The sequence below is a fragment of the Microcaecilia unicolor genome, chromosome 7 (assembly GCF_901765095.1).
Source record: "Microcaecilia unicolor chromosome 7, aMicUni1.1, whole genome shotgun sequence".
Lineage (NCBI taxonomy): Eukaryota > Metazoa > Chordata > Amphibia > Gymnophiona > Siphonopidae > Microcaecilia > Microcaecilia unicolor.
In genome coordinates this window covers 67906957-67922726 of record NC_044037.1, presented here as the reverse complement: position 1 = coordinate 67922726, position 15770 = coordinate 67906957, and positions in this window count along the sequence as shown.

The following is a 15770-nucleotide window of genomic DNA, read 5'->3' as shown; positions in this document are numbered from 1 at the left end:
GCGATGTGAGAAGGATTGTATGCAATGAGTGTAGGTCTGAATGTGATGAAGGCAAGCGTGGCTACATGGCAGTGTGGATGTGGTGAATTTGTCTGTGAGTTAGTTATGTGATGTGTGGGGAAATGTGGAGGTATAGTGTATGTGTGGGTAAAGGAGTATAGGAGTGAATGTGATGTGTGTATATGTAAGAGATTTTGGAAGTCTGGAGGGAGGTGGCTTTAAAGACATCCTTTGGCTCCATTCTTTGTCAGCAGCTTTAGTTGTTTTTCCACTCAGTATTGATTTACACCAAACTGCTGGAAACAATGCGGAGGGGGGAACTTTTGGAATGGAGCATTCATCCATATTCAGCAGCCTGTATCTCTCTTTCAACAGAAAACAATGGGACAATTCTACAAACCTCCATCATGCACCCAGAGACTGCTCAGTAGAGGCTTGCCTGGGCACCCAGGGGCAGTTCTAGAATATTAGCACAACCCAGCATCAGCACGCCTGATATTTAAGTGTCTGTATACACTAGCCATAGAACTGGCAAAAGTGTGGGCACCTAGATATAGCAGTATTTTGTAAGTTATCCCCCAAATTCTATATATCATGCCTTAATTTCCATGTGGAAACTGAAGCGTATTCTATAACTACAGTGGTGGAAATAAGTATTTGATCCCTTGCTGATTTTGTAAGTTTGCCCACTGACAAAGACATGAGCAGCCCATAATTGAAGGGTAGGTTATTGGTAACAGTGAGAGATAGCACATCACAAATTAAATCCTGAAAATCACATTGTGGAAAGTATATGAATTTATTTGCATTCTGCAGAGGGAAATAAGTATTTGATCCCCCACCAACCAGTAAGAGATCTGGCCCCTACAGACCAGGTAGATGCTCCAAATCAACTCGTTACCTGCATGACAGACAGCTGTCGGCAATGGTCACCTGTATGAAAGACACCTGTCTACAGACTCAGTGAATCAGTCAGACTCTAACCTCTACAAAATGGCCAAGAGCAAGGAGCTGTCTAAGGATGTCAGGGACAAGATCATACACCTGCACAAGGCTGGAATGGGCTACAAAACCATCAGTAAGACGCTGGGCGAGAAGGAGACAACTGTTGGTGCCATAGTAAGAAAATGGAAGAAGTACAAAATGACTGTCAATCGACAAAGATCTGGGGCTCCACGCAAAATCTCACCTCGTGGGGTATCCTTGATCATGAGGAAGGTTAGAAATCAGCCTACAACTACAAGGGGGGAACTTGTCAATGATCTCAAGGCAGCTGGGACCACTGTCACCACGAAAACCATTGGTAACACATTACGACATAACGGATTGCAATCCTGCAGTGCCCGCAAGGTCCCCCTGCTCCGGAAGGCACATGTGACGGCCCGTCTGAAGTTTGCCAGTGAACACCTGGATGATGCCGAGAGTGATTGGGAGAAGGTGCTGTGGTCAGATGAGACAAAAATTGAGCTCTTTGGCATGAACTCAAATCGCCGTGTTTGGAGGAAGAGAAATGCTGCCTATGACCCAAAGAACACCGTCCCCACTGTCAAGCATGGAGGTGGAAATGTTATGTTTTGGGGGTGTTTCTCTGCTAAGGGCACAGGACTACTTCACCGCATCAATGGGAGAATGGATGGGGCCATGTACCGTACAATTCTGAGTGACAACCTCCTTCCCTCCGCCAGGGCCTTAAAAATGGGTCGTGGCTGGGTCTTCCAGCACGACAATGACCCAAAACATACAGCCAAGGCAACAAAGGAGTGGCTCAGGAAGAAGCACATTAGGGTCATGGAGTGGCCTAGCCAGTCACCAGACCTTAATCCCATTGAAAACTTATGGAGGGAGCTGAAGCTGCGAGTTGCCAAGCGACAGCCCAGAACTCTTAATGATTTAGAGATGATCTGCAAAGAGGAGTGGACCAAAATTCCTCCTGACATGTGTGCAAACCTCATCATCAACTACAGAAGACGTCTGACCGCTGTGCTTGCCAACAAGGGTTTTGCCACCAAGTATTAGGTCTTGTTTGCCAGAGGGATTAAATACTTATTTCCCTCTGCAGAATGCAAATAAATTCATATACTTTCCACAATGTGATTTTCCGGATTTAATTTGTGATGTGCTATCTCTCACTGTTACCAATAACCTACCCTTCAATTATGGGCTGCTCATGTCTTTGTCAGTGGGCAAACTTACAAAATCAGCAAGGGATCAAATACTTATTTCCACCACTGTATGTGCATAAGTTAATTGGTTAAATAGCTAATTAGTGCTGTCATTTTGATGTTAAGCAATTATCTGCACTAATTGACATTAAGATTTACATGCACAACTCGCTAAGCATATTCTGTAACGTGGTGCACCTAAATTCTAAGTCATGTAGTTGAAAAGGGGTGGGGCCATGGTCGGGGCATAAGCATTTCTAAAATCTATGTGCATTGTTATAGAATACACCTGCTCTGTGCCTAATTTAGGAGTCAGGATTTACAATAAGTAAAGCATGGCCTAAATGGATACAACTAAATTTGGTCATGTGGAGAAGCACTCGGCGTATTCTATATACTGTGCAGAAATTTAAGCCTATCCTATAAAATTTAGGCGTACTTTAGAGAATACGCCTAGGCGTAATTTTTTACCACACAGATTTTTCAGACATCATATATAGAATCTAGTCCTATATGTGTAAATGAGAGCCCCGCCCATTCTCTGCTTATGTGTACACCCCCCCCCCCCCACCTGCAAGCACTTACTATGTAAGTTAAGCGGGTGTCCTAAACATTTACTCAGGTAAGAAGCACATAAATGCAGGTGCCTAAATTATACATGGTGTCTTGAAAAACAGGAGTCCTTACAGAGTTTCAAAATATTTTGCAACTATTTAAATATTTAGGGTCCTGTTTACATAGGTGTACTAGAGTTTTTAGCGCTTGCTAATCTTGTAGGTGCCCATAATATTCCTATGGGCGTCTACACAGTTAGAGCAGGCAAAAGTAGAGGCTGATCAAAGATGAGTCACCACTGGAGATATGAATCCAACAGTCTTTATTATAATGAATAACTAAAGGACCCGACACAGGCCGTGTTTCGATGCACGCAAGCGTCTACATCAGGGGTCAAACAGTAAACTCCAAATGTAGGCACAGGACCGCAGCAATTTTCGAATTTAAAGCCGTACACCTTTCCTAAATGCTTGTACATTCAAAGCAAATGGAACAAACTTCTTGCAACGACTGTTTTTTTTATTTTTATTTTTTTGCTCCCACAGTCGTTGCAAGAAGTTTGTTCCATTTGCTTTGAATGTACAAGCATTTGGGAAAGGTGTACAGCTTTAAATTCGAAAATTGCTGTGGTCTTGTGCCTACATTTGGAGTTTACTGTTTGACCCCTGATGTAGACACGTGCGTCGAAACACGGCCCGTGTCGGGTCCTTTAGTTATTCATTATAATAAAGACTGTTGGATTCATATCTCCAGTAGTGACTCGTCTTTGATCAGCCTCTACTTTTGCCTGCTCTGTTTCATCGTCGTAGATGATTTCTCCTGTTTTGTATTTTGGCATCTACACGGTTAGCGCATGCTAAATTTTAGGGTGCGCTAAAACCTCTAGCACACCTTTGTAAACAGGGCCCTTAGTATGACCTTTGAAAATACATTAGAATAATGGGGGGTTTTCTTAGTTAATTCATAATTTGGGTTCAAAGGGGCCGATATTAAGACCACAGGAATTAGCCAGGCTGTCTCCCACAGTCAGCGCTAAGCCCGGCTCTTGAATGCTGGGCCATTTCCAGAGACCAGCATTGAATATCCAGTTTATTTTTGACTGGTTCCAACTTAACTGGCCAAGCCGGTATTCAGTGCTGGCTAAAGTCTGAACCAGCCAAAGATATTCTAGCTATTGATGTGGCCATATTTGGCTTCCAAACTTGGCCAGCAACATGCCAAAAATCAGCAGATAGCCAGTTATATTATCCAATATAACTGGCTATCCATTAGGTGCTAACTGGCAATATTCAGTGGGAGACAGCCAGCTGTCTCCTGCTGAATATTGCCAGATAGACGACTAAGTACCATTTAACTGACCAGGCGCCATTCCTAGCCTGTTAAATGGTTTTGAATATCGGCCAGAAAGAGTCTTCCTTCAACCTTGACACATTCTCAATGTCTTCGATACCACTGAACTGTTGGCTCATGAATTAAGAGTTCGACTGTGTTGCGAGCTCGATGTGCTGGAGATCCATCCTGTTGAAAAACAAATACTCAGCAATGTCTAAAATTTCAGACAGAAGTGTCTGCTGCAGTAGGATATTTTTGGGTTATTTAGAAAAATGTTGGGGGGGGGGGTTCCTTTTGTCTGGACACTATGTAGAATTGCCCTTAATGGTGGTTTTTATTTTATTTTTTAGGCTCAGTTCTCTGAAAATCCTGACCCATTGTTTCTGGTTTTCAAACTCATTCAAGATATCTGCAGTTTGTTCTGAGGGCAATGTCTCCAAATGGGTTAGTTGCCCACATTCAAAAGGTTCCACAAAAAGCCCAAAAGAGACCCCAAAAGAACTTGGCTACTCACAAATGCCTGTAAACTAATATGCAGAAGCCCACAACTCCGCTACTCAGGGGAGAAACAGGAACATGCTTATCAACCATTAATTCCAAAAAGACCTCCTCAAAGCATGGCCAGATTCAGCAAATGGTGTTCAAATTTAGGCGCCAGGAAAAAATTCCTGCTAAACCCTATTCTGTAAAGGACGCTCCAGGTTGAGTACCTTTTATAGAATAGCACTTAGAGTGGATTCCCACACCCAGCTGTGGGCGTGAGGACTTAATGCCAGCTGAAACCTGGAGTAAAGGCGTGCAAGTTGGGCATGAAATCCCAGTATTCTATAACACTGTACCTAAATATTTTGAACACCACTGACCTGCCCATGCCCCTCCCATGGCCACAGCCTCCTTTTTTCATTTTACTTAATAGAACGTTGCTTCTGGGGCTTGCTGTCTAAAACCTGTTTTGGAGGTAATGCTATAATAGTGTGCAGAGGGGAAAGTATTCATAATCTTTCTTCTCTTTAGACTTCTGCTTAGAAAACGCCACTTACTTCTAAGGGTCAGGAAGATCAAGCTATTGAGGCAGGAGAAAGTGGACATCACTCCTGCCCCCTACTGGAGAACACCTTTTTTGCTTGTTTGGTGTAAATGGCAAGGCTTTAAGGGACCAGGGCTTTTGGGACCTACATTAGACCTTTGCACCCTGAAACAAGGCTGGGGGAAGAAGGGCTATGGATCTCCTAGATAACAAAGTATTTGAGTCCCACCAGTTGGTGCACCTTCTAGTTTGACCCTTGGGAAGGGCCACATTTTTTATTTATAGCCCCCAGGAGTATGGATTGGGGAGAAGGGATGGGCCATAGGCCCACTAGAGAGTTGTACCCCTTCTGGAGAAGATGAACCTCAGAATCAGGACTAGTGGCTCCTTTAAACAGCTGCTGACACTACTTGGAAGAGTTATTTTTTTAATGTGTGAAAATGTATTGCGAAGCAAAACCACCAGAGGGTGGAAGAGAATAGCAGTGTCCCACGGAAGAACAGTACTAAGTACAGGAATGGGAACAGAACCAAGCTCTTCAACCATACTTTATACATTGGACGCCTTGGGTCTGCTTCTTGAAGAGCCTGGTTCTGTTCCAACTCCTGTACCTAGTACTGAAAATGTATTGCAAAATATAGCTCATTTGCATCCTATAGCTACATTAAATGAAAAACAGCACTAATCCACAAAGTACCCAGTCTCTGCGTGAGTAAGTTTACCCCCATATTGGGTTGGCAATTTTGAAACAGGTAATTTCTATGTGCAAAGCACTGCTTTAGCCATGGAAATGCCTTGGAAAATTACCCTATTAAATGTAATGTTTTCTATACATCTAATTCTGCACCATGCATGTTCAGTCTAGTAATTCTGATGGTGTCTGGAATTCAGTGAGAGAATTGGAAATCCAAGGCCCTCCAGGTACAGAGAAAGTAGTCAGACTCTGCTAGTGATATGCATCCAAATCAGAGTCCACTCAAGAAGTTTGCTCCCAAGAATTTTATTCTGAAACAATTTTCACAACAAATGACAGTCAATGAGTTAAGTTGATGGACAATCCATATCCATGAGTTAAGACAATCAGGCAACAGTAGAGGAACATTTCGTATATTGATTCAGACAACTACTTAAATTCCAGGAAGTCCCGGCAGCCATTTTGACTGAGGAAACAGAGGGGGCAAGAGTGACAGGGAATCACTGTTGTCCAAAAGAGGCCACTAGACCACTAGGAGATTTAAAAGGTAGGCCTGGGTGGCCTGAGAGGGGAGGGCACCACTAGATCACCAGGGAATTTAAAATAGGCCTGGAGAGGGCCTTTGGGTAGTGGAAGGATGGAGGGACTGTTGCTGGGGGATGGCAGCAGCTCGCCCGGGAGGTGGTTGGGTGGCCCAAAAGGGGATGGAGAGTGATCTCAGGGGGGAAGAGTTTTAGTTTCAGCCAAAAATGCACTGGCAGTTTTGGCCATAACCCAAACTTGTATTTCAGGTCACTTTCGGTACCAAAACTGAAACCGAAATTTGGTCAGCCTCTAGCGTGCCAAGCATTTGCAGACACGGCTTATAGAAAACTAGCAGTTATGCACCTAACTGCCCACAGTTAGGAACAAGCATTTACACCAGCCATTAAGCTAGCATAGATGCTCGTGCCTAAAGTTAGATGCCTAACTGTGGACTTACACTACAGTAATATTCTATAATGGCAATTGCATGCACAATTGCCATTATAGAATTTGCACTTATATGCATCGTCCCAGTGCCTAACTTTAGGTGATTTATAAAGAAATACTCCCTTGGTGCTCAAGTGCTGATTTCCACCACTTGAACACCTAATCTAACTGCCTAAATGTAGGTGACTGAACAGCAGGCCTAAATTGACGTTCCTAATGTTAGTTACCTGTTTTCAGTCAAAATCTAATCGTGGCTGAAATTTCTACTAACTTTAGAAATCTGAAGCTTAGTTGGCCTCACTGGGCCCGATATTAAATAGTGTTTTAGTGCCTAACCGTGGATATTCAGCTAGGTGCTAACCAGCTATGCGTAGATATTCAGCATCAAACCGGCTATATTTAGCGGTTAAAATAGGCCGCATAAATGACAGGCCTGTCTTTAACCAATAAGCACTTAACTGGTTAGCGCTCAATATTGGCTTAACTGGTTAAGGTGCCTTGATTGAAAATGAAACCACATATCCAATGTCGGTCACCGGAAATGGCCCAGCATTGAATATCTGGGTTTAATGCTGGTGGTAGACAGCAAAAGCACTGCCCATCACCGGCTGAATATCGGGGGGGGGGGGGGGGGGGGGGCATTATGTTTAGGGATTCTCATCTTGCACTAAAACAATGGTCTAATCCTAGATGTATACAAATGCTGAGACACATGCCTCTAAGGTATTTTGCCTGTCACGTCCTCTCTCATATACGGGGGTTTTATTTAATTTTTGTTTAAATCAGGTACTGTACATTTATATTTTCAATATTAAATTCTGCCCAGACATGAAGTTGACATCTGACATCAAGTTGTTTGATAATCTGAAATACACTGCTGTAAAAGCAAGACTTGAAAGGAGCCATGGCCTAATGGTTAAAGTAAGACTTGAGAAGCTCAATTAACTAATGTAGAGACCAGTAGGATTTGTTCCCTTAGGGAGCAGCAGAGACCTCTAGTGGTTCTACCAAGTAATTGGAGTGATGAAATTTTGACTTACAATATTTCCCCAGTTTCTGGAACTATGGGGCTGTTTCTCCTCTGTGATTGAGAATGGTGGAAGGAAACACCTTCTGGAAAGAACTGTGCTGGTATATATACCCAACCCAGTTTGAGGAACCTGGTCTTTGGCTCGAATTTCCCCTGCTTGACTCTTGCCTTCCTAACTAAAAGCCATCTGCTGAAGAGAAGAGGGTCTCTGGCTAGCACAGCCAATATACCTGGAGAAGAAAAGCATGGAAAAAGCAAGCACCAGAACCATATCTGCTGTTGCACTAGCACCAGGAGGACTTTGGAACAGAGAACCAGCCCTTCACCTCAATCAGTGAGGAAGAAGGGAGAAAGAGTAACAAGATCAAGCCTTATAGAGCCAGAAAGGTCTGGAGGAAAGCCCCAGACAAGGAAAATGAGATCCAGCACTAGTATTCAGTTGATCAAAAGCAAATGCGGGCACTAGAGGTCAATAGCGCCCTACTAGCGCCTACGTTTGCTCCCGCCTGATTTTTCAGAGCTGACCAGCTCTGAATGCAATAAGCATGCAAATGCATGCTAAACAGGGCATTACCTATTCCTCCCCAATGCTCAGCAGGCAGCGTGCCAAACTAGGGTGCTGCTCCCATGGCAAACCCTATGCTAGCTCAGAGCTGGCGTTAGGGTTTGCAGAGCATTGAGGAGAATGGAGAGCCCTGTCCAGTGTGCATCTGCATGCTAGTAGGCCTCCCCATCCCACCCTGGAAAATTGACACAACAACCTCCCCCAACACAGCACTGAACACTGGACACCCCCAGTCCCCCGACAGAGCACCCAACACCTCCAGCCTCCCGGCCAGCAACTGACACTTCCCTGGCGGTCTAGCGCCCCCAACCCCCCTCAATATAGCAACCCTGACAGAGGCAAACTGAACACACCCCCTGACAGAGAGGGCTCATGGGCTGGAGGCCCTGTGAACCTCCACCCTCTCCAGTGGTCTAGCACCCCTGCTGAACCCCCCACCCATGTACCTCTAATGACAAGGAGGGAGTAGCACTCCCTTCTTCCTTTAGCGCTGCCTCCAAAATGGCGGCGCCACACTATGCCCTGTCCAGTGCATCCTGGGATGCGCTGGGCGGGACTTTCCTACCATATAAAAGAAAACTCTTTTGGAGGTAGTTCTGAAGGAAGGAGGGAGTGCTGCTCCTTCCTCGTCGCTAGAGGTACACGGGGGGGGGGGGGGGGAGGTTAGGAGGGGCACTAGACCACCAGGGGAGGGTAGAGGGCTGGAGTTCCACCAGACCTCCAGCACCTCAGCCCTGTGTTTTGGGGAGGGGGCGGTGTTTGGTTTGCCTTTGTTGGGGGGGTTGGGGGTTGCTATGTCAAGGGGGTTGAGGAGCACTAGACCACCAGGAAAGTATTAGGGGCTGTGTCGGGGGGCTGAGGTTTTCAGGTGCTTTGTCAGGGGGTGTTGGTAGCTCTGTCAGGGGGGCTGAGGGTACCGCCCTGTGTTGGGGTGGGATGGGGGACCTCCAGCCCCGTTTGACAGGTCTGGGCTTCTTTGTTTTTTGGGGGTTTTTTGGACAGTCCAGACCTGACAAACAACTTCTGCAGGAGGATTGTGCCTTGGGCACATGCCCAGGCACAATCCTCCTGCAGAAGTACCCCTATGATCAAAGCTAATAGCCTGCTTAAATTTGCATGTTATTAGCTCTGATCATAGGGGTGTTAATGACCCATTTTGATCCACTGCTAATTTTAGGCGCTGTTTGGAACACAAGGCTTCTGATCATCTGCCTGCAGAAGTCTTATCCAGGGAAACACTTTACAGGTAAGGACATTGTGCATACTGACTTGAAGAACCTGTCAACTTAAATACTGGGACTTACAGATTAGCTCTCCTCTAGAAGTGGGATCCAGAGAGAATAAAGCTGTATAAGGACTTTTATCAGGAACCTCTTGCAGCCCAGAGAGTTCCCAAGTTAAGTAAATCATTGGTTCAGAAGTTTACATCTGACCTGGACTGACTGACTGGATGCAAAAAGCATGTTGTGTGTGTGGAATACTGTGCCAATTGGCCCTCCATTGCAAACTGTCCTGGCCCTAATCTCCATACAAACTCTCAAATATACTTAAAATATCAGCCCTGATTCTCACTGGGTAAGCATGGCTTATCTCACATTGGGACCTTTTTACTAAGCCGTGTAAGTATCTACATGCTCCCAACATGCACCAAAATGGAGTTACCACCCAGCTACCACACGTCTCTTGTGGTAATTTCATTTTTGATGCGTCTGATACGCGCATCCAAAAAATAATTTTTATTTTCTGCTGCGCGTCCGATATGAGCACCAAGTGCCATTTGACACGTCTAGGTCATTACCACCCGGTTACTGCATGAGATTTTACTGCTAGGTCAGTGGCTGACGGTAAGGTCTCAGACCCAAAATGGACACACACCAATTTTGATTTTGCCGCACGTCCATTTTCGGCAAAAATTTTAAAAAGGCATTTTTTGCAGGCACGCTGAAAAATGGATCTGTGCATGCCCAAAACATGCACCTACACTACCACAGGCCATTTTTCAGCACACCTTAGTAAAAGGACCCCATTATTATTCTTTCTTGTAAATGTGTTTGTACAATTTAAGGATTCCTCCTTCACACCAACAGACAGCTCATAATTTTAGGAAAGCACGGGAAAAAGATTGGCATTCTGAAGGAGTCAGTTGTCTCTTGGAGATAAACATAGTAATCCATGAGCTTTCCTGCAGGTTAGTAGCCTGTTCCCATGAAAATTTGCTATGGGTACAAATGATCTCTGTAGCAAACTTTCATGCAGGTTTAGAAAGCAAAAGCCAGTATAAAAGATAATTATATTAATTGAGACATAGTTATATTTTTTTTTTCAAAATCTAGCCTGCAAAGCCTTTTACATACACCTGTTTTCACCAAATTCATAATTAATAAGATGCTCTGCACGATATTGCAGTACAATAGTTCATTAATTTTGAATCTGAATAACATTTCAAGCATAGTGGACTACATGGGAAATTTTACTACTGCAAAGGCGAAGACCTACTAAATTTTTCAAACATTTTCAGAAGGTTCTTCAGGTTTGTACGTTGGCATCTTGTTTTGTAGGCAGGGCTGTGCGTACAGCAGGTGGTTTGAAGTTTGTTCTGGCTCTCTCATTTAGTGACACAGTACTTCCAGAAGCAAGCTAAAAAATAAGAGAAGAAAAATGGAATATGGCAATCAGTATCCGCAGTATTCAAAGGAGTCTAAGTCATGCTGTATTCAGGGAGAAAATTTTGTTTCTAAAAGCTCAAATTCCAGAAATGGCTAAAATGTGCAAAATTAAACAAAACTTCAGCTGACCACTAATTTTTTTTTTCCTGAAAGAATGGTCTGTAAATAATGGACCATAAATAGAGTGTTCTATTTCTGACACACAAAAAAACACTGCATGGCAAAAAACTGAAAGGCATTATATATATCAGCAGTTCAATTCTGCTAAGGCAAGCAATAGAAGAGGAGGGACAGATGAAATAAAGCTAAATATTGAGATTTGAAGGCCATTGATCATCACTTGGGAGAGTGAGACTAACAAATATAGAATTATAGGTGACAATTTAGCTAAGGTACCCTGTGGCAGGTTAAACAACTGCTTTAGCAAATTTTCAAAGAACTCTGAAAATGTGCTCAAGTTATGCGGGTACAGCAGTACCCACATAACTTGCTCCTCTGTTTTTGCAAGCAGGATTATAAACAAGAAGTCAGGCACGTATATTTGAAAACCCAAAGCCCCTCAAAATGCCTATTTGAAAAGTGGTTAAATGTAGCCATCTAGTTTCAATAGGGGGCTATGTTTATGCCTCTCATGGTTATCTAGCTCAGTTTCTTGAAAATTTACCTTAGATTACAGAATACCATTTTAGAAACAATAAGGTATCGATGGTACAGATAGAATTGGGTTTTTTTTCCACACATGCACTTGCTAGCTCATGTGCATACAAATCTTTCTACTGCATCTCTCAAACAGCATTGATGTCTGACCTCTCTTGCTGGGTTTCTGTGGGCTATGATCAGATTTCATGAAGCCTTGGTTTCGGAGCCTCTCAGCTGCTGATAGTTTCCATAGAATTGCTTTGGCTTCTTCTGCCTACAAAGTCACAATAAAGTCAATCACTGCTTGTTCAACTCTTCACTGGGTGAACAGATTTTGAATGCTTATCTCGCCACTTTCTTAATCTTCCATAGTTTTTCCTCTTGCGCCAGGGGCGTAGCCAGACACCCAACTTTGAGTGGGCCTGGACCCAAGATGGGTGGGCAGAAGAACCCCTCCCTGTCCCACAGGTGATTTGGTCTCTCCTTGTCTCACCTGCATGCCATCTGCTATTTACAAGGTATGCAGGAGGGACAGTTGTTGGGAGTTTTTAGCTGGTGGGGCTTGGGAATCCCTGCTAGCCACACCATAGGTGTGCTGCTACTGGGTGGGCCTGAGCCCAAAGTGGGTGGGCCTGGGCCTGCCCTTGGCTATGCCACTGCCTCTGTCACATCAGCAGTATTAAAGTCTTCAAAATTGTATCTTCAATAAACAACCGGAACCTTCTAACTGCAAAGTATGTTGCACCTGTGACTAATCAACTGCAGCATGTTCCATTTGCAGAATGCCCTGCAAATCACAGTTACAATAGAATTGCAGTATTGTATCGGATCATAATTTATGGCATTCTCTGTGTAAGTACCATGGCCTGTTTTAAGTACCATCTAGGACTTCCTCAGTGAATTTTACTATTCTTTAATTTAATTGTCCTCTCAGTGCCAGCTAAGGCTCCATCACCTTAGAATAAGTACATAAGTAATACCACACTGGGAAAAGACCCAGGGTCCATCAAGCCCAGCATCCTGTCCACGACAGCAGCCAATCCAGGCCAAGGGCACCTGGCAAGCTTCCCAAACGTACAAACATTCTATACATGTTATTCCTGGAATTATGGAATTTTCCCAAGTCCATTTAGTAGCGGTTTATGGACTTGTCCTTTAGGAACCCTGTCTAACCCCTTTTTAAACTCTGCCAAGCTAACCGCCTCCACCACGTTCTCCGGCAACGAATAGAATAAATTATAGGACTGGAATGGTAATCCCAATTTGGATTTCAGAGGTCTTCTTTTCTGCTCAGAGTGAGTAAGGGCAGGGGAGAGGGGGATAAGAGCCTTGGGATCTTCTTTTGCATTTAGGGAAACAGGTGAAGTGTACTGAGAACTTGGGGAGCTTCTTTTGTGATCTAAGACTATTAGTATCATTTTTTATTTTCAGCATTTCTTTTTGTTACATTTGTACCCCGTGCTTTCCCACTCATGGCAGGCTCAATGCGGCTTACATGGGGCAATGGAGGGTTAAGTGACTTGCCCAGAGTCACAAGGAGCTGCCTGTGCCTGAAGTGGGAATCAAACTCAGTTCCCCAGGACCAAAGTCCACCACCCTAACCACTAGGCCACTCCTCCACTCCATTAGGTACGAGAGAAGATTGGAAGTTGGGTTGGCCTTCTGTATTCAGGTGTAGTGTGTAACTTTGTGCTATTTTCTGAGAGGAATTTAGAGGTGCAAAGAGTACATAAAATTAATAGTCTACACTTCCTTTCCTGCAAGATTTTGCTGTATGCTTGGCATCTCATTAGGTTTGTAAATTGGCTTCTAATTTTAATTTTCGTGTGCTTACTAAAAATTGGTCATTGAATAGTGACATTTTTTGCATTGGTAAACAGATTTCTCTGTGCAAGATGAATTCAGAAACCCAAAGACAGCATTTACATAGTGAGATAGCAACATGGTGGATTGCTACAGTAGCTTCTCATACTCACCAAATTATCAGAGTTATCATCTGGCATTGATTTTTTGCCACCTGGTGTTAAAATAGACATAATGGTAAATTCAATGGAAGATCAGTTATAGAACAAATAAATATTTAGTGAAAACTATTAAAACAATAACATGCTTTTTGATAACAGGAAATTGTTTGGTATTAAGGACTTGTCAATGTTGCCCTACCAGGTGAAATACAGAGATCCTTAGCAGGGTGGCACATAGACTGTTAACAACTGAACAGGTTATCAGGTGCAGAACTGTGCAGCAATTGTCTGAAAATGAAAACAGTTTGGGAGCTTCTAGATCCTGGTAAAATATTATAGGTTTCAAATGTAAAGTCTTTGAATCACAGTTGTAATGTTACCTTCATCTGCAAGGCACCTATGCATTGCTAAGTTAAATGTTAATTTCACCAGCTATACAGATGGCACCACAGAAATCTAAAATGAATTTAAAATGCATACAGAGAAACATTATTAAAGATCATTATGGAGCAATTTTCAAATCTGTCTGTCAGAGGACTTCTTTCCATGGAATTTGCATCAATTCTGAAAGGGAAAATATCAGCATATATTTGCCCTTTGAAGCTTGTTACAGGCACAAGTAACCACATAGATTTTCACCTGCTTTCCCTTTTAATCTGATCTACATATGTTGTTATCCTCTCCCAAGACAGCCACACTTCTGAGCTCACTGACGTTTCGTCTGGATAAAGTGTTGTTGATCCCCATGCATACTCTACCAGGGTAATGGGGTGGGAAATTTTCAGACAAACAATTTAATGAACTAAATTGTCATTAACAGGGTAAAATGGCTTCTGAAATTTGTCCTTTAAATCTGCAAAGGAAGAAGAAGCATAGTGAATGGTCATCTACTGGAGAAAGACATTCATTTTATGATACGTGGAGGGCGTTTTCGAAAGAATGTCCATGTCAGAATTAAGATGTCCTGTTCATAATGTCCAAAAACATGTCCATCTTATTTGAACAGGAAAGGCATCCTTATGCTGGAAGCGTCATTCCTGAAAACCAGTTTACAAGCTGAAAAGTATAAATTATAAATAGGGGGAAATAAGGCGCAGGGACATCTGTCTGGCAGCAGTATTATGAACATGACCACATAGAGATCCTTGTAGAATAGCTTAGTGGATAGTGTAGTAGACTGTAAACCAAGGGACACTGGTTCAAATCCCACTGTAACACTTTTTTTTTTGAAAATGTGATCCATTCAGGAACTGAAAACTGCCTACTGTACCTGAATGTACACCACTTCAGTAGCCTTCAGTCATGCAGGTGCCTTATATCTTTAGGGACAGTAAGTATTTTTCTATTCCTGGAGGGAGCCCCAGGGAAAAAAATTAACAGAGTTGCAGTGGGTTTTGAACCTCTGTCCCTTGATTTACAGTCACAGCACTTAAAACTAAGCTACACCTCTGATGTCACATTTTTGAGGCAGAAACTAGGTTTGTGAGCCCTTGAGCCACTGACGAGGAGCGGCAGTGGCAGGCAAAACCACTCCACACCAGAGACAAGGCAGAACTCTGACAGAAACAGCTAGACTTCACCTGCACTTGACCGCCCTTCCCCAGGAGTTGAGCCCCTGGGTGCAGGCGGCCGGCAGGACTTACCGGACAGGGCAGGCACTGGATACCAACTAGGCTGAACAGGGACTGAGGGTCAGAGGGGAAAGGAATATACATGGGCAGCAAGGCAGGAAACTGGGCTAGGACTCACAGACAGACAATACTACACAAAGCAGGGAATGGAAAAGCTAAAGGACAGGAACTGAAAGCTGCCACGCAGCCACTGAAACAAGGTACAAATACTGACAGACAAGAGACAGGACTGAAAGCTGCAGAGCAGCCACTAAAACAGGGTACAAATACTGACAAACAAGAGCCGGGACTGAAAGCTGCAGAGCAGCCACTAAAACAGGGTACAAATACTGACAGACAAGAGACAGGACTGAAAGCTGCAGAGAAGCCACTAAGCAAGCGACATAGACAAACAGAAACTAGACAAGGAATACAGACCAGAAACAAAACTAGGAAAATAAGCAAATAACCCTAAGCTAAACTACACACAGACTAACTAGAATCAGACAAGGAACAATACAAGAAACCAGACCAGGCAGAAGTGCAACAAAGCA